We start from the raw sequence: 21,115 nt of genomic DNA, 5'->3' as shown, positions 1-21,115 counted from the left end.
TTCCTGTTGGCTTTGTTCAACAATTGATTGACCGCGCTATGCATGGTTTCATTTCACTGGATCAATGGGAAACTGCGGAAAAAGCAAATGACACAAATACAACTTAACCTGCTATCGCTCTCAAAAACTGAAAGAAATTCAAATAATGCTATAAAGAAAATAAAAAAACTCAGACGTCGTAACTCGTGATGATTATAGCTTGTGCTTCATCATTTGCCGGGAATGAGTGAAAGATTTCATCGTTAGACACACGTTAGAAATTTGTTAAATGAAAACATGCAAATGACAAAATATTTCATTTATGCTCAATGACAAGCTTGGGGCAGAAAAACCTTTCACCGTCTATAATTCTTGACGTTAGCATTCATAACATTGATGCATTATGTATTTACTCGGCCTCTACTGCGACTCAATATACGTTGTGAATATATATATATACCGCGACTCTATATACGTTGTGGATATATATATATCTACTGCGACTCTTTATATATATATTCGTCGAAAAAGAGAAACTTACTATTGAAACGACTGGTTCTATGATCAATTTCTCTACAGATTAGACCACCGTTCCATCCCAATTATCAAAACTATGAAAAGTATAGCATAACTATCAATATTTCGACAAAGGTCAAGCGAGCACATGCAAATTTAAGACCGACATTTTTTTATTCTGTTACACTTTGTTCTCCCAAATATTCAGTTCATGACTAAATAACATATTTGATGTCGGATTCAGGAAAAGAATGCTTTTTTCTTGCTCGGTGACGATGTTCACGAGGCGTACAAATTACGCACGCTGCAATACGCCTGTTGCGCGCACTTAATGCGCGACGTTCGCCGTGACCGCGCGTCGCGGCGTCGGTGATGTTGATGACGTCACGTGGACCTCGTAGCAAGGAAGGGCGCTGATTACAAGTGGCCATATATTAAACGTCATCGTTCATTCATCATTTTCAACGACTGCTTCATCATCAGCAATCGCACATCTTCATTTTATTTAATTTTAACTCTTTATAATAATGAGCATAATGCAAAGAAGAAACAATGACAAAGTAAACGCCAGAACACAGCTTGATAAATATAAGTTGAAGTCATCATACAATGAATGAAGATCCTGCAATAACTGACTTATCAAGAAAGGAATAATTTCGAACTCCTTTGTTCATATTTGTTCACGATCGCTAGTCCGATGTAATATTTGTATTACATTCTTGAGAGAAAGATATATTTCTTTATACTTTAACTTGAGAAAGTAATTTCCGTCGTCATTCACGCTGCTCGCTTTGGAAAATGTGGTACAAATCTGGAATAAATTGGGATAACTTTTGCATTTTTATCCCCATTTCTTAATGCACCTGATGAGTCCAATGGCGTTACATAACTCCGAGTAAACGGTGTTGTGATATAGTCCTAATTTCTATATGAATAAAGTACATAATAAGATGACTATCTGATGTTAGATGGCCTGGCTTCACTACCGTATCAGTCTCAATGTACCCGTCGAGCTGACACGTTCTAACTACCGCCGTAATGTAATGTAAGTTCTCTACCACGTACATGCTGCCTTTAAATCTGCCGTTTAATTGTTTGTTGTTGTTATAGTTGTTATGTTGATTAGTATTTAATGTCAGTTACTCTTATTTCAGGTAACCGGACATTTGTTTGAATAAAGCTTGAATTGCCAAGTATTACTTATTTCACAACAAACGGTTACTATTTTTTTTTTTTTTTGCTCACTTCAGATCACTGGATGAGTTAAATGCACCACGCATACAGGTGGGGGCATGTCTTGCATCCTGATCCAGATCACTGGATGAGTTTTAACTGATATGTAAGGTGTGAATATGAGGTGAGACAGAAAAGCAACCTCTCACGACTACACCCCAAGGTGATTAATATAGCACAAGTTATAACTTGTGCTGTGTTATTACGCTGTACAAGCGCAGGTGAAACACTTGTATTTATGAGTACAAGTGTACTCATAAGTACAACACATGTACTTATAAGTACAAGTGTACTTATAGGTACAACACTTGCACTTATGAGTACAAGTGTACTTATAAGTACAACACATGCACTTATGAGTACAAGTGTACTTATAAGTTCAACACATTTACTTATGATTACAAGTGTACATATAAGTGCAACACTTGCACTTATGAGTACAAGTGTACTTATAAGTACAACACCTGTCTCTTATACACATCTAGATGTGTATAAGAGACAGGTCCAGGGTGAGGGCGCTAATATCTTGGTCGGTGCTGCATTATATCCTAAGCAAGTTAGTATTGTCCAGGGTGAGGGCGCTAATATCTTGGTCGGTGCTGCATCATATCCTAAGCAAGTTAGTATTGTCTAGGGTGAGGGCGCTAATATCTTGGTCGGTGCTGCGCCATATCCTAAGCAAGTTAGAATTGTCCAGGGTGATGAGTTAACATCAGCTGAGGAGCGAGTGCCGCAAATTTTGGTCAGCCAAGATCCCCGCTGTCTGGAGCGATGCTGTCAAGGACCTCCGAACTTTTGCTTCTTTACTTTGGGTTAAGATTTCTAGTTGCGTATCTGATTCAACAGAGTCGATTAATTTCCTAATTCGAAATTTATCTTCGTGCAGTGGCTACATCAAATTAAATTTTGAATGATTTATTTTTTTAGTGACACTCAAAATCGTGTGTTTTTGTTTTATTTGCTTGGCGAATGATTTCGAATGGAGGCTTTGTAGCTCTGATGGCGCTACATGTCTTCGATTACGGTGAATGTAAAATGCGTGTTATCTACATATGGGAACTTCGTTGTATATTCATTATCTGAATTGCAAGCAAACAATACGTAAATCATGTAAAACTCTTTAATTATTTACACTACTTACGGGGCGAACGAAGACTGTCGCCAAACTTTTGGCGAAGCAAGGCCGAATTTCCGTTCAAAGAATTGATTACAAATCAACAGCCTCCCTGAAGATATTGTTGACGCTCCGAGTATGAACGCGTTCAAGAACAGACTAGACAAGGCCATGCAAGAGCATATGTTTAGTCTTAAAATGCCTCGTACCCTACGGAACAACTGATATCTAGAATCGATTTTAAATCTACCGTCCGTTGAAAAGATTTGATCAAAAGGCCAGTCTAGTCAAGAAAAGCACAAGAATCGGTGACAGGCCTATCCAGACCTACTCTTTAATGCCGAAGATACTATACTATACTATACTACTAAATCATCTCCAACTTTAGAACGATCATCGTCCTAGAGTGGCAGTGCAGTGCACGGCGTGTGATAAACTTTGAAAGCAAAAATGATACAGAAAACAATATCTTCACCTTCACCGTCTCAATTGCTTTGCTTACCGACATCCACGGTATCATATAAATAAATTATATGCAAGTTTTATTGAAGACCATAGCATGCCTTTTATCATTTGGTAACCTGCTTTTTGATTTCCCGTGGCCTGCAAGAAATTTTGTTCGACTCGTTAAAAAAAATAAGAAGATTGTTAATAAAATTATGCTCAGGGGCCGTATTATCAAAACTTCGTAAGTACACAAAATCGACTTACGAGTGGCGTTGCTATGACAACATAATACTAGCGGTGGTATTATAAAAACATTTGCGCGAGAAAAATGGGCGCGGGAAAAAAATTTAGGCTTTTAGCTAAGACTTGCGTACGAAAGTTGTGATAATGCCAAAATTAGGGTGTATTTACGTACCACAGAACTTTTTTGTCGTAAGTACAAAAAGTTACGAAGTTTTGATAATCCGGCCCCTGGTCTTCAGTCAGACTTGCATATATATTATATATATGTTGGCATGTTCGCACTCTAGGTGTAAATTTGATTAGGAGTTGATTAGTGTACGAATGTACGTACAATCTTCTCTTCATTACGAAAAATTTTCGAGTTGCCAAACAAATTTCATTTAACTTGTAATTTATGAGGGCACTTCTTGAATAGTTCCATGCAGATATTGGCACACTTATTTGAAGCAAATTTCTGCATTAACTTTATGATGAGTGTGCCAGCATTATAATTTGAATCATGACAATATTTGCGAAGAATAGAAGCCTGGACTAATTTGGTGAGCTGAAACCGTGTTGACATGCATTTTCTCAACACAGCTGAATAATAATGCAGCTTTAATCAGATTCGTTATTACTTCGTCTTGTTGACACTGATTGAAGAAATTCGTGCAGTCCAAATGTCGGAGTGCAAATTGGCTTTCAAGTCGTGACGTTTTTGAACCGCGCCGAATTGCTTAGGTTTTCGTGCCCCAGTAAAGTTGTCACTCAAAGAGTGACATAGCGGTTAACCTATAATGTTCCTCAGGTGGCTAGTTGTGCAACTATGATGCAATGCTGTCACGGTTATTACTGTTCGAATACCCAAGCAGGTTCTAAAAAAGCGCTCGAATTTTCATATGTTTGGGGATGTTTCTCTGTTTTTCTTCCTTCTCTGTTTATTTTCAAGGCAGGAAATATTTTCACTGAATGCAGATTTGAGAGCTTAATTGAATGTATCGCCTGAAGGTTTAAATCCTTCCAGCAATTGAATTTGACAAAGTGTACTATCATGTCACATTACGGTCCAGGCTAAAAATTGTGCTTAACACTGTCTTCAATCACTAAAATGAAAACACAGAGTTATCTGCACGAGTATAGTGACAGATGTGAAAGTTTATCCCCGAATGGGCGAAATAGGCATGCATCCTTTGCTTTATTTGAACATACCCATAATAATGAATAAATTGTAAACGCAAGCAGCTAATTCATAAACTTTTATTGAATTGGCTTCTATTTCTCTCTGAAAATATCGTTAAGAATCCTAATCGTTTTTGAAATCTTTTTCGAAAAAACGCAATGATTTTAACCCTTGGCTTCGCGTTTTGAAGATGACTAAGAACCTCTGCTATTTTTAAATAATACACTTCATTACGCTGAAGAGAGTAAACCTTGATTCTTCGCATTTCAGTCGTAGAAGTGAAAGGGTTCTAAGGCATGAAAGTGCATTTTTTTTACTGAAGTTTTCAGTCATGCATGCACGCGGTAAACGAAAAAAAAACGTTTGCCGGGAAAGAAATGAAACGCGCTGAACTTCTGCTTTCTGGTTCGCTCTGGATTCTTGTGGTTACAAATAAAAAGCAATTACTGTGCATGAAAGGCCAAGTTTATCACCTCTCATCTTAATTATTAAGCTCGACAAGATTTGTCAATTCACTTGCTTAGTGAACATTAATTGTCAGTATCCTTCCTTTTTAGCGCATTTTCTCATTTATGGAAAAAATGCACTATTGTGCTCGCCATGTCCGTCCGTCCGTCTGTCTGTCTGTCCGTCTGTCCGTGACCTCAAGTTTTCGTCGACGAGAAAATGCGCTCTCTGTCACTCACTGCAGTGAGTACTGAGTTATATTTTTTTGAGAATATTCACTCCACACCCCTGGCTATGAATTGAATTGTCAATCTATTTGCCTGGTCTATTACGCACATAATTCTACTGAATAAAAAGCAACAGGATTATACACTATGGCTGCAACGTATCTTCTTGGGATCAATTTGCTGATTACAATGAAGATTGGAAGCGAATATTTTATTACATTGTTACGCGTCGAGATAGGAAAAATAATTTAAATTCGATCCATGTGATGCGCAACGTTTAGCGTTAACATTGAGTTAAATATGAAAAATGTGACGTCAGATTAAATACATTAATTTGCAAGTTAAGCAAGCTATTCATTACTTTCTTCATCACACAACTTGGGAGAATTTTTCATGATGTTTTCCACGAGTCTCTGGAAGCTTTCAGAAAAAAAATTTATTTAGGCCGGAGTCGATCGTATCGCCAACGAATTGCAAAATGCATGACAATTCTTACTATTGATAGGTCACCTCGACAGTGATGGGTCACCAGACATCTGATTGAGAAGGAACATTAATACTCATATTTACAAGCGTCAAGATATAGATTATCTTAAAGGTGTCAATGAGTGTGGAAACGTTGCAACACGACTGACTCAGTCACGATTGACCTTCTTAAAGACATGGAGGCGAAGTCCGAAATTAATCCTGCAAACTGCAAGGCTATGAATGGTAGTGAAAGTTACGCACCAACAATGGTGATCCAGCGGGTTCCTCTTCAGTTCTTAGTTCTCGAGCAACACCAGGTAATACTTATTAAGTAGTCTCTGAGTTGCTGGTACGTAGAGTGCAGAGGTGAGTGACACAAGTAACCCTAACTACACAGTCTCTGTGTTGCTGGTACGTAGAGTGCAGAGGTGAGTGACACAAGTAACTCTAACTACACAGTCTCTGTGTTGCTGGTACGTAGAGTGCAGAGGTGAGTGACACAAGTAACTCTAACTACACAGTCTCTGTGCTGCTGGTACGTAGAGTGCAGAGGTGAGTGATACAAGTAACCCTAACTACACAGTCTCTGTGTTGCTGGTACGTAGAGTACAGAGGTGAGTGACACAAGTAACCCTAACTACTCAGTCTCTGAGTCGCTGGTTCGTTTAGTGTCGTAAGAGATGTCGTGCATGCGTCAGTGACGCTCTAATTTCAATTTGTTTTATTGTAAGTTGTATGCTGGAAGAGAGGAATGACGCTCTTCCTCTGATATATGATTTCTCTCATAAGAATCGGAATCTTTGGAATGTGATGCACAATTAAAAGTAAAAACAGTTCTAGAAGTGTTCCCGACTTTGATTATGAAATCATAAATAAAATTTTTATTGCAGTTTCTATTTTTTTTTAGTTTTGTACTTGGTTTATGGCCAATTTTTCGGCGAGGAAATGTGTCAGTTTTCGTGGAATGACTCGATAGTTCGTTGTGAGGCACAAGCTTGTGCGTATCACTGTCTCTATACGGGATGACTTGTTTGAGCCTCGCGCCTCTAGCCACGCTGGTACGCACTGCTTCGTCCAGAGTCGTGTGCCTTGGGACGTGTGTTAGCTAAACAAGCCGTTGAAAAATCGCACAAAAATACATATTTTGCAGGTTTTGAGATAATCACCAAATCTCATATAATCATTGATCGGTAAGTTCGCCATGCTTTAAGCACAGAAAATATTTCTTGACACCATATGAAAATTTATCTATACAATATACTTCATTTCTTTCGCAAGCCTAACACGAGAACACAATTGGCTCGATTTCCCCCCAAATAATTGTTTTCACCCTGGCGCCTGGTCTCACTTTTCTGGGTTGTACGCACCGGCCTGTCTCCCTGCGTCTGTGCTCCCGTCCGTCTATGGCTTCCATCACAACAAGAAGTCCCGGAGCATATATTCTCCATTACTGAAAATCATAAGCAAATCATGAGCGGCCAGCCGTCGGCTATACGACGTCGGCTATACGTCGGCTATACGTCGGCTATACACACCTTTTTAAACCCCACACCTTTTTAAACCCCACACCTCAGCCCCACACCTTTTTAAACCCCACACCTCAGCCCCACACCTCAGGCGCCGCCGGCCACTAGATGATGTATAGCAACATTCAATCATTTTGTTCATTAATTGGTACATTACACGGCCTCCGGCAGTCCTTATGAAGGCTGAAGGGCGCAGTGCGGAACAGCGAGCTCATTACGCTCCCGTATAACGGCATTACGCTCCCGTATAACGGCATTTTGCTCCCGTATTACGGCTCTGTTCCGCCGGCTGAAATGGAAAGTGTCTGACCAATAAAACCTTTAATGATGAACGCCGTGACGGAAGAAACAGGAAGAAGGTGGAAAGAAAGTTGAGCTCGTGGTGTTAATGAGACTCTGCTTTGATGATGAACTTGCTTCATGTCATAACATATGAAATGCATAACATAGACATAACATTGACTTGAAATGCCTAGCACCATATCGAACCCGGTGGAAGTCTAGTAGCTACTTGGAACTATCGTCAGTCATGAAAAGATCCGGGCAAATGACACGAGTTTAGATCTTCTGTGAACAAGGCACGAAATGGAAAAGAATCGGCGACAGGCCACATCAGGCCTACACTTCAGCGCCGAGATCAATATGTTATGTTATGTTATGTTATGTTATGTTATGTTATGTTATGTTATGTTATGTTATGTTATGTTATGTTATATGAGCGTGTACGACAAATATATGAGCGTGTACGACAAATATATGGGCGTGTACGACAAATATATTAACGCCTACACCGGCCATCAACAAACACCCTCCATCAAAAACACGGACAAGTGACACTCTCGGAAATTTCGACATGAGATACTTGAAACAGTCTCTTTCAGTTGTCAAAGCTTTAACAAATTGCTGCATGAGACTCAATGTCATATGCAGATGCAGAAATATGATGTTCCTGTTGTCGACAAGTGGCCGATGTACAACGTTTGGATGACTAAGTCTCAGGTGCGGTCTTGGCGGCCAATTCGACTACACCCTCTGATGCACATGAGCTTATCCCTCACGTATATGCAAGAACTAGGGATACTTAATAGAATAGAAAAAAAATGTCGGCACTGAAGAAATAGGCCCATGGCCTGTTGCCGATTCTTGAATTTTTCGTGACTTGATTCACAAGGGATTCGGCCTTTGGAACCCGATCTTTCCATAGCTGACGGTTGATTGAGATAGCTGCTGGACTTATTGCCTGGTCCGTAATTTGCGAGGCATTTTAAGACTGAACATATGCTCCTGCATAGCTTCGTCTAGTCTGTTCTTAAAGGCGTTCATACTCGGAGCGTCAACGATGCTATCAGGGAGGCTGTTCCACATGTCCGTGACTCGAAGCGAGAAGAAATGTTGTCGCATGGACGTATCCACGTTGTTGACCAAGTCGGAAGCAGACCATTCTTAGGTCAATACAAATGATCCACTGTTGCATGTTACATTGCAATTAATAGATCAATGACTTCTTTATGTCGTCATATTCTTCGCGCAACGAAATTGAACGGCGAATTGAAACCGATCCAAATAATTTTCCATAGTGGTGGAGAACGCACTTCAAGCTCCGCTTTGAGCTATACATTATCCATACACCAAACACCATACACTATCTATAGACATTGAACCGTCGCCTGTCAGTTTAGTTATAGTTTTAAATTCGTACATCTTCCATTAAACCACTTACATTTTGACAAAACAAAGATCCACTATCACTTTGAAAGCATTGTAGAAATGTTTTTTCTTGAAAAAAATAAGGTAGGTGAAAAAGGAAAAAATTGGTCTTTGAAAATAGGATATCTTGTTTCTTTTTTCAAGCAAGTTTTATCTCAGTGTCGTGATGCTAAGAACTCTGAAGATTTTTTGGATACTCTCCAAATCTCTAAACAAAATCTTTCTTTTAGCTCCTGCTGCTCGAATCCCTTAAGCCCAGAGTCATCCTCAATGTCAACATATTCTTTGCTGGCGTAGCTCTCATCCGCCCCATATCCATATTCCCTTTATTTTTTAAAGAGGGATATACATTGAAAACAGGCACGGCATATAGCTGACAGTAAATTGGTATACTCTATCTTACTCTTGATTTTTGAATTCAGCTGCTAGCTCCTATCCCCTTGAAATTGTTAATAGATAGTTTTTTTTGCTCCGTGTATTACTTGTAAATTTAGGTTTTTAATTTTGTTCTGTGCTTTCAATGTATTAATTTGTGACTTCTGATTTGTGATTCTAGATTCTACGAACTGACGATGGAGCTGGTCTCCGAAACGTTTTCTATAAAGATATGAATTTTTGTGGACTTTTCTTTGCTTTTAAATTCTTAGTTGATTTTCCTGTTATATCCTGATGTCTTCATTGGACATAAGTAACCATCACTTGACTTATGTTTGGGCTCGCGTCAAATCTTATTGGTACACCACATGGAAGTTTGGCACGTGTTCCTTTGGTCCACATCTGTTAACCCTAAACGCACTTCATGAGGCGCCAATGTTTTATCTTGATCAACAATTTTAACTTTGAAAATAGGCAAAATTGTCTGACAAATGCACCGATGTTTGTCATTTGACTGGTAATGGTGAAAGTGCCACGTTTATAACAAAATGAAACAAAAAAAAAACAGGAAACAAAGCATATATAACAAAATTCGGTACACAGAAAACGAACGTGCCGTGATAAAAGAAAGCTGAGAACTGTTTTGAATTCAGCATGCTTAATAAAACCGGAATCTAACCCAAGAGAAATTGAGTTCAAAATTATCCCCAAGTGTTATTCATTGACGACATGCAGACATATAAATGGTGATCAATGAATTTAGTGACAAGTTCTACAATAATACCGAAAAAATTATGTAGCTCAAATCGTTATTTTATAATCAATATATGAAAAATAATTTATTCTACCATTTTGAAATATAATGTTTGAACCTACGGCTCAGTTTGAAATGTCGTAATGTCCACAATACTGTTGTTTAAACTTAATATTTCTTTGCATAATTAATGTGTTATATTACGGTATATATAATTTCCTAAATTACATTAGAAAATAAATATTGGCATGGAATAAATAAAGAAATAGCAGTCAATAATGTATAAAACACGCCATTTGACAAGGATTACCAGTCGCTGCATTAAGTGAAATAACAAAAAAGTCTCCCCTTATCGCGTCATCGGCAACCTTTCTTCGCAAAACAAGTTCTTACGAAACCGTAATTAAGTCTACGTCAAAGCACAGACTACGTAACGTTGTATGAATATTTATTTGTAATGACTATGCATGAGGGAAAGTAAGTTCTAGTCGCTGTATCATGAATGGATGAAGAGTAGAATCCTGTTGGTCGTTGTGGTAGACCTGACATTACAGCCACGAGGCTACACTAATGCCAGATGTCTTCACTAAACTCAAGAGATTACATAAAAAATTTTAAACAATCAATGTATAAAACTTACAATAATATTTTAATGAGTTCAGCTGTTATTATTCTATTAAAATCCAAGTTGAAAATTAATCAGGCTATACTGGGTCAATATTTAGGCGGCGAATTTGAGACTTAGGAGTACAAAATCGGAGTAAAAATTTAAATATTTTACACTGAGTGAAAAATATACCCATAGTGTGAACCGTGCCTCGCTTATATATATATAGTATGGAGCTGAAACATATGGGATGCGTTTTACGACTATCATTTTTTTACATTTGGAGCAACCTAATAGTCTTGCCTGTGTTGACAATAGAAATAGGTTTAACAACGACCACGAGCATCTAGAGCAAAACAGAGCACTACTTTCAAAAAAAGTTAAGACATCGTAAGTTCATCAGCCAATCATTGACGTCCTTTCACGCAAAATCCACCAATCATAGACAAGAAAATAGAGCGTAAGTACTTACGTTCACTTAGCGAGTTTTGAAAGTATGGCCCCAGTGGTCAAAACCCCGGAGCTCATTCCGCTGAACCTCGTCTGCCGTACTAAAGGGACAGCGTAACTTTCTGCTCTTTATCTTTTAAATCCACCAGTGGCCATAGTTTTATCCTGTTCATGCTTATTCTTTTAAATCCACCAGTGGCCATAGTTTTATTCTGTTCATGCTTATTCTTTTAAATCCACCAATGGCCATAGTTTTATTCTGTTCATGCTTATTCTTTTAAATCCANTGCCTTACTCCGATAAAGATAAATGTTTTAAGGTGACTGGATTACAATCTGCTTGCCTTACTCCGATAAAGATAAATGTTTTAAAGTGACTGGATTACAATCTGCTTGCCTTACTCCGATAAAGATAAATGTTTTAAGGTGACTGGATTACAATCTGCTTGCCTTACTCCGATAAAGATAATTGCAGCATGAAAATGGATATATTTCTGAGATAATGAGTTAATCCTCCTGTTTCAGAAGCACTTATTGTATAAGAACTTGTGCAAAACAATTGCCCATACCTGTCACGAATGCGGGGATATATTCAATGATCCAATATTTTCCGCATATATTTGCATATATAAAGACATGCCGATTTGTTCTCTATTCCATCTATGAATATTCAAACATATTTAATTAGATCTGATCACAACCATGAACAGTAATCGCTCGAGCTGCGCACACTAACCTTGTAGAACGAGAGGTTAAGGTTAGTGAGATTACGTTCGGTCGCCAGTGCGTGAGCCGTTGAACGATTGAAATGAATAGCGGTTAAGCCAGCACATGCTTGGACGTCTCGGACAAATTTACGGCCGGTCTCGCGGCCTCCTGACTCCAAACATAGAAAAAAAAACCTAGCCAATCAACGAAAACCTCGCAGGTTAGGTCCAGTTAGGAATAGGTTCCATTAAAAACACAAAAAAACTTAGAAAAGCCCCTTAAAACACTAAGAAAACCTTCCCGGCCGCGAGACCGGCCGTAAATTTGTCCGAGACCTCTTGCTTGGGTGGCTTTATCTTGTTAATATCAAGTCAGTGTACACTGCCAGGCCAGCATATATGTTGCTGCGATCGTGAGGCCAATATTACTATTAACGCTTTGTTGATACAACTGCTGAGGAGGTACAGTTATTATTGTAGGGCAGCTGCACAGCAATAAACAGCTGTGTCAAGATTCATGTGCAGTGTATACAGCAGCAGCACTTCAAACATTATCTCTGGAACACAGACGCTGTTAAATTACTGTACGCTGTACAACCGTGTCACAAGTACAGCTGAAACACAGACGCTGTTCCATTGCTATGTACGCTGTACAACCATGTCACAAGTACAGCTGGTAGACAAACTATACGTGCAGCGGTTACACTTGTGCTGTGCATCTTTGGTACAAATGATGTTTCGCTGGAATATTATGAGTGTATTGTTATATGGTAAATATTTCCTCGCTTCGCACTACTACTGTACATTATCACAGTCGCACTGTCATGACTGTAATTGTGACTGCAGCGATAGCGTGACTAGCGCCACTCACAGCTGTCCATATCGCGCACGGAAGGTCAGCGGCAAGGCAACTGATTGGTGCGTATCTGTGATACGCAGCTCGAATCATGCTCCATGTATCTGTGATACGCAGCTCCAATTATGCTCCATGTATCTGTGATACGCAGCTCGAATTATGCTCCATGTATCTGTGATACGCAGCTCGAATTATGCTCCATGTATCTGTGATACGCAGCTAGAATTATGCTCAATGTATCTGTGATATAATGAAAGATATGAATATATACGCAGCTCAAATTATGCTCCACGTATCTGTGATACGCAGCTCGGATTATGCTCCATGTATCTGTGATACGCAGCTTGCAACCTCAGTGACTGTGAATTATACGCCGCGTATCTGTGATACGCATCGTGCAACCTCACAGACCGTGAATTATACGCCGCGTATCTGTGATACGCAGCGTGTAACCTCAGTGACCGTGAATTATACGCCGCGTATCCATGATACGCAGCGCGCAACCTCACTGACCGTGAATTATACGCCGCGTATCCGTGATACGCAGCGTGTAACCTCACTGACCGTGAATTATACGCCGCGTATCCGTGATACGCAGCATGCAACCTTGTGGTGCCCAGGTGGCAACACTGGCAACAGGCAACACTGCATCACACTTGAAATCAGAGAACCGCTATCTAGACAGAGATTGTAAGACCAGTCGTCACCGGGGTCGGACGTAAGGCCGCCTCCTAGTGGTAGCGTAGCAGTCTTTCAATGTTGTTTTTGCAGTTAATTATTCTGATATAAGTATTGTTTCCGTTCTACTCCTCTTCAATGGTGACCCCAGAAAAGGCCGAAACCAGTAAATGTTATTAAACTACGTCTCCGTTGCCGAACATTAACCACCCGAGAACAATGGCCAATTCAGAAGAACTACATGCCGTGTCTATAAAAGTACCCGCATTCATGGAACAAGCAGCATCGGGCAGAATCGGGCAGCATCAGAAGGTTGGGTGTTCTCAAAAATAGATCTGCTCACCGCTTACCATCAAATCCCGGTCAAGGAAGAAGACGTAGAAAAAACTGCCGTTGCCACTCCATTTGGACTATTCGAGTATCTATACATGCCTTTCGGACTACGAAACGCTGGAGCTACATTCCAAAGATTTATGGATAACCTTTTTATGAACACAAATTGCACCTTCATCTATATGGATGATATCCTCGTATTTTCTGTCGATCATGACCAACACCTGAAGGACCTGGAAGAAGTATTAAGCATATTAAGCAGGAACAATTTGAAAATTTCTCAAGACAAGTGTTTGTTCTTCAAAAGTGATCTGGACTTCCTGGGCTGCAACATATCCGTCAAAGGACTTAAGCCGACACGCTCCAAAGTGAAGGAAATAGAAGAGTTTCCAGAACCAACTGATTCTAAATCCTTACGTCGTTTCTTAGGAATGATAGGATTTTATAGAAGATTAGTTCCGAAATTTGCAGATCTCGTTTTCCCGCTGACAGAAACTATAAAACATAACCCAAACTCAAAGTGTCTCCAATTAACACCTGAAGCAAAGAAAGCGTTCCGGGACGTAAGAGGCGTGCTAGCAGAATTGACCGCGCTGGCGCATCCTGTCAGGGGGACAACTTATTACCAGTTAGTTACTGATAGTTCAAGCTATGCAATGGGAGCGGCTCTGCACCAAGTTGTGGATGGACAGCCTATACCTATTGGATTTTATTCAAAAAAGTTGAGCGACGCGCAGAAAAGGCTGTCCACGTTCGATCGTGAGCTGCTCGCCGCTTTCCAAGCAGTTATACATTTCAAAGCACAAATTGAAGGCCGTCAAGTCACACTTCTAACGGACCATCATCCATTGGTCAGCGCCTACCGGAAAGCCACACCACTTAAATCGGACAAGCAACAGCGCTACATGTCTTTAATATCAGAATACGTCANGGTGCCCAAGTGGCAACACTGGCAACAGGCAACACTGCATCACACTTGAAATCGGAGAACCGCTATCTAGACCGAGATTGTAAGACCAGTCGTCACCGGGGTCGGACGTAAGGCCGCCTCCTAGTAGTAGCGTAGCAGTCTTTCAATGTTATTTTTGCAGTTAATTATTCTGATAGTTATTTATTCTTTTTGTTGCAGATTCTGTTTATTGATAGGAAAATTCCCCGATAAATTCGGTATAGACCTCATCTGAGGTGAGTTCCGTTATTTCCACTTGTTAAAATGCGATTGTTAGCAAACTGTCATATTGTAATAGCTAATAAGATATCTTTATTTATTTGTAATAAAACTTGTATCCTCTACAGGTCTAAGAAGTAGGAGGAGTAATTAAAACTCTAATAAAAGTATTGTTTCCGTTCTACTCCTCTTCAACCTCACAGACCGTGAATTATACGCCGCGTATCAGGCCGGGATTGGCTGTTTCTCGTACGCGCCAATCAAACATTCGGTCATTGCCAATTTGCCATTCAAAGCCTGCCGCTCTCAGGCGTCCAATTAGTGCTGTTTGAAGAAAGTTTAAGGCCGAGCTAAACGGATAAGGCAACCGAGTTATATACACGCGAGAAGTCGAGTTTATAAGAATAATTTAGTGATATCATGATTATTATTCAGTCGAGCAATTCATAAGTCATAATTATTATTATGACTTATGTCGAACAATTATTATTAATTCAGTCGAGCAATTCATAAGTCATAATTATTATTATGACTTATGTCGAACAATTATTATTAATTCAGTCGAGCAATTCATAAGTCATAATTATTATTATGACTTATGTCGAACAATTATTATTAATTCAGTCGAGCAATTCATAAGTCATAATTATTATTATGACTTATGTCGAGCAATTATTATTATAGATGTGTATAAGAGACAGGTTATACATTTCAAAGCACAAATTGAAGGCCGTCAAGTCACGCTTCTAACGGACCATCGTCCATTGGTCAGCGCCTACCGGAAAGCCACACCACTTAAATCGGACAAGCAACAGCGCTACATGTCTTTAATATCAGAATACGTCACGGACGTAATGTACATAAGAGGAGATCAGAATGTGGTGGCAGATTGTTTGTCGCGCGCCACAAACGCCGTCATGGTTGACATATGTGACCTGCCTGCCATTGCAGCCCAACAGAAGAACGACGAGGAATTGAAGTCCTGTCTCTTATACACATCTAGATGTGTATAAGAGACCAATATAATATAATACAATGTAATATAATATAATATAATATAACATAATATAATATAATTAATATAATATAATACAATATAATATATAATAGCCGATATAATTATAGCAAGACGAAGTTTGAGTATTTAATTTTAGATTTTATATTCTACTGTTTCATATTAGGTGAAAAAAAAAATAAATTAGTAATTCTTTTTAAATTTGGGAGTCTGAATTGCCAATTTCTTCATGAGTATTTAATTTAAATTAAAATTGCCACTATTTTCAGAGTTTTCAGGTGGTATTATTCAGGTGGTATTATTCAGGTGGTATTATTCAGGTGGTATTATTCAGGTGGTATTATTCAGGTGGTGTTATTCAGGTGGTATTATTCAGCGTTACGAAACACAGGCGAGGAGAGCCGCGAGCCTGTGACTGTGACTGTACAGAGACTGTACAGTGCACTGGTCATTAAGCCTGCTGCCGAATAATGTAAACTATTTATTTCAAAATTATTTGTAAGTTATTATTTATTAGTAAATTATTATCTTTCAAAAATCATTGGTGGCGGAGATTCTGATATTTCTGCCAACTTGAATTATTGTTGAGACCATGTTTGATATTAAATATTTTAACGAACATTAGCGATAAAAATTTTTTAATGGAAACGTCGCATTTTGTAAAAGAAACTTTCAGGACAAAAGGTTCGGTGTGCGCTGGTCACTCGTCGGACGGAAATTGCAACAAATGCAATTAAATATTTTATTATTTATTATTAATATTATTTTCATTAAGCTTGGCTTTTAAAGTAAGCTCGATTTCATTTTCCTCTAGGTATGTATATTTACTTGTACAAGAACAAAGCGTAAACTATTTAACAGGTAAACATTTCATTAAATAGTTATGATTAGGATTAGATTATGATACTAATAGATTTTAAGACTTCATCCATATGTACTTGTACAAGAATAAATCGTAAACTATTTAGTAGGTAAACATTTCATTAAATAGTTTGTCATTAGGATTAGATTATGATACTAATAGATTTTGAAGCCAAAAATGTATTTTTATGGATGGTATTTCCTTGCTATTCCAGTTCAAAATATTAAATAATTTGCCGAAAAATTGTTCAAGTTCTCCAATGACACATTTCTCAAAATTTGATTTTCTAACAAATGTCGGCAGAAACAATTTACTGCGTTTTTTGCATGTGCTGATCCTGCCAATTCCATGGGGCGAAGATATCAAATATTAAAACACGAATATTCACTGAACGGTAAGAGAAATATTTTATAGTTTATTCCTACACGGAGTAACTCGAGTCAAGCAAAGCAACAAATTCACAGTAACATTCATAGTTACAGCCAGGCAACATTATAAGCTAAGCAACAAATTCACAGTAACATTCATAGTTACAGCCAGGCAACATTATAAGCTAAGCAACAAATTCACAGTAATATTAATAGTTACACCCATACAACATGATAAGCTAAGCAACAAATTCACAGTAATATTAAAAATTACACTAAAAGAGCATGATGCAACTCTTTCCCATCAAATTCAAAAAGTATTTTCCTACACGAACTTTTTGCTTCTATTCACCAATATTTTGTAGGTAAATTATTTTTTTAACCTTACCCGTGAAGAGTAGAAAACAGGCCTCGTCTCATGCCAACAATCTTTGAATATTGTTTGCGTTTCGTTAGCTCACAGTTGAGGGTATATCATTCATCCTTTTAATAACTGAGATCTTTTAAATTTATGAAAATTTATATGCAGACTCAAAAAATTAGCTCTCGATTCCATGCAACGTGTATTGTGAAAGGCATCAAGTAGCTAGAGGGAGTCGGTGTTAAGCAGGAGAGTGAGAGCTGCTAAGCAATTAAAAAAAACTTTTAAAAGTTGTTGATTTAAAGCCTGCAGTGCCTTATCCTTAGGCACACGTTGTGATAAGGCAGTGCCTTATTAGCATTAACTTTGATAACATTCATTGCATTCTGTGTCATGAAAACTTGGCCGAAATTGTGGCCCAATTCTATAAATTATTTCTCTTTAATAACGAAGAAACGTCAACAAATTCTCAATATTATCAATGGAAACTTGATATGATGGATTTACTCGTCGTTATCTTTGCCCTTGTGGTTAATGTCGAACAAACTAATGATGGACATACTTATTTGTTTGCTCAGTTTACTTGAACGTCAATTACAATTGACTATTGGACCAAGACCTCCTAGGCGCATGGAACTGCTTCCTATTATTGGACCAAGTCCTCCTAGGCGCATGAAACTGCTTCCTATTATTGGACCAAGTCCTCCTAGGCGCATGAAACTGCTTCCTATTATTGGACCAAGTCCTCCTAGGCGCATGAAACTGCTTCCTATTATTGGACCAAGTCCTCCTACACTGAGAGAAAAAGGCCCCCCGTTTTGAAACACTTGGGTGTTTCAAAACCTCTCGAGCTTGACGCGCTCATATTTGTGCGGCTAGGGTCGCGTGGTCAGTGCGCCGAACGCTGTCATAGGAGGAGGTTGTGTGGAGCCGCCGCTCATGAATGCCACGAATCTACACTGCTTACGGTTAATTGACCCAACTCAATTCCTTTAATTGTTTCAAATCACTGCTGTTCTTTTGTCAATAGTAATGTTAACGAGCGACATCTATACCATTCACTCACACTAGAAGTTGATAATAAAATCGAAGATTTATTCTGATAGTACCGCGCGCAAGGCAAAACCAATACTGCAGCTCTATGTAGTTGCCGTCTCCGTAGCCGAGTGGACTAAGGCGCTTGCTCGCGAGCGTTTGGTTGCAGTCTTGGCAGAGGTTCGAATCTCGGCGGGCGACTCATAGTTTCTTCAACCACAGTTCGATAGAGGTGAGAGCAAAGAGTGTAGTTTCATGATGATTGTACATATACCGATAAAATTGTGTAATAAATATGTGTATAAAAGAATGAATATGTGACTAATTTCGCTGTGAAGGAGAAAAGCGTTGAAATCGGATAAATATAGTTTTCATAATTTTGGTATTGAGGCAGCCATGGATCAGACGGCGATTGACCGGAGGAGTAAAATATATTAAAATAATTTCATCAGGCGCTGGAAACTGGACAAGGATATTGCATAAATTCTGAAAATAAGGTTTCATTCTCCGTAGACTTCCCGTGTTCCACCGTTGAAACACCTAAGTGTTTCAAAATAGCAAATTTTGAAACACCTGAACGTTTTTGAAACACCCGGTTGTTTCGGTTTGGGCACGATCGCTCGGGGAGGATTTGAAACACCCAAGTGTTTCAAAACAGGGGGCTTTTTTCTCTCAGTGTAGGCGCATGAAACTGCTTCCTATTATTGGACCAAGTCCTCCTAGGCGCATGAAACTGCTTCCTATTATTGGACCAAGACCTCCTAGGCGCATGGAACTGCTTCCTATTATTGGACCAAGTCCTCCTAGGCGCATGGAACTGCTTCCTATTATTGGACCAAGACCTCCTAGGCGCATGGAACTGTTTCCTATTATTGGACCAAGACCTCCTAGGCGCATGGAACTGTTTCCCATTCATTTGTATATGTATTAAGGGAGAGCTCGTCACAAGACATCGTTATGCTCCATTTATGATTTGCTATCAGCTTCAGCTTCAGCTTCCTGCTTCCCTGTACTGGAGTATCCGAGGGCCATCAAGCTTAAGCAGTTTCATTTACAATGATGATTAACAATGATTAAATTACTATGATGATTACAATGATTAAATTTACAATGATTCACGTGGTCCACGTGAAACGTTCACGCCGCTGCACGCGCCATCAGGGTAGGAAATCCTTGTGAGAATTTGAAATATATTGCTCATCGTGTGCCATATTTAATTGTGTCTAAACTCAATATCTCTGCCTTCACATTATGAATAGAATCATATTGATCATTGATCCTACCAAGCAATGATGGAAGCATCAGCTCTAGGCTTCATGTTTATTATTTATCTAAATGCATGTACTAATTGGAATTTTCGGAATTCGATTAGATTGAATTAGTCGAATTATCGCTGACTGAAAGTGAAGCAATGAGTGAAGGCTGGTTACTCCGTCATGACAGAGGATCAGGAATGCTTCTTTCGCATTTCGCGCACCGGAACAGCAAACGTCCCACGGTTTGGACAGCCTCGCTAGAGCACCAGCGGCGCGCTTAACTGCTGCTTGTAATCGGTCACAGGAAGTGTCTGTACCAGGGACCAAGATGACGAACACGATCTGTCACGATCACGTCACGATCACGGGCACGATAACATCACGATCACGTCACGATCACGTCACGATCACGTCACGATTACGTCACGATCGTGTCATAATAAAGTCACGATCACGTCACGATCACGCCACGATCACGTCACGATCACGTCACGATCACGACACGATCACGTCATGATCACGTCACGATCACGATCACGTCACGATCACGTCACGATCACAGGCACGATCACGTAACGATCTTGTCACGATTACGTGACGATCGCGACACATGTACGTGCTCAGTTAAAACGAACATGTGTACGTGCATAGTTAGAAACTCGTCTGTTGTGTTAGATTTGCGAACGTATTTATAACGGTGACACGCCTCGAGCGGCGCCCAAAGCTGACAGCAGTATTCAATGTTGGGGAGCACGAGGCTCTGAAGAGAGTAATCATTGGTGCTGCTTCTCTTGTTCGAAATGTCCGCCAGATCCACCCCGCCCTTTATCTCCCTCGCTCAACTATTTCCTCGATGTGGTCATTTGTGCTTCGGTACTCAACACTCCGAGATCTCGAACTGCATGGTTGCTTGTCTTCCATTTCTGTGCCATCCGATGCCAAGTAGCGATGTGGCATCCCGATCTCTGTGCCAACTCTGTATCTCATTACTTCAAACCTGGTGCCGTTGAATTGCATATTATACACTAGGGCCCAATCATAAGTTGTCTAGAAGTCATCCTGTAACCACGCAGGCTAAGTCCTCTGTGATCTTCATCAGCACTCGTGTATCGTCCGCAAATGACGATAGAGTAGAATAGAATTGTCAGCACGTCACACGCACCACACGCACCACACGCACCACACGTCACACGCACCACACGTCACACGCACCACGCGCACCACA

This window comes from Hyalella azteca, unplaced genomic scaffold (genome assembly GCF_000764305.2).
Source record: "Hyalella azteca isolate HAZT.00-mixed unplaced genomic scaffold, Hazt_2.0.2 contig15155, whole genome shotgun sequence".
NCBI classification, from domain to species: domain Eukaryota; kingdom Metazoa; phylum Arthropoda; class Malacostraca; order Amphipoda; family Hyalellidae; genus Hyalella; species Hyalella azteca.
The sequence above is the reverse complement of the archived record's forward strand: the minus strand, read 5'-3'. Positions refer to the sequence as shown.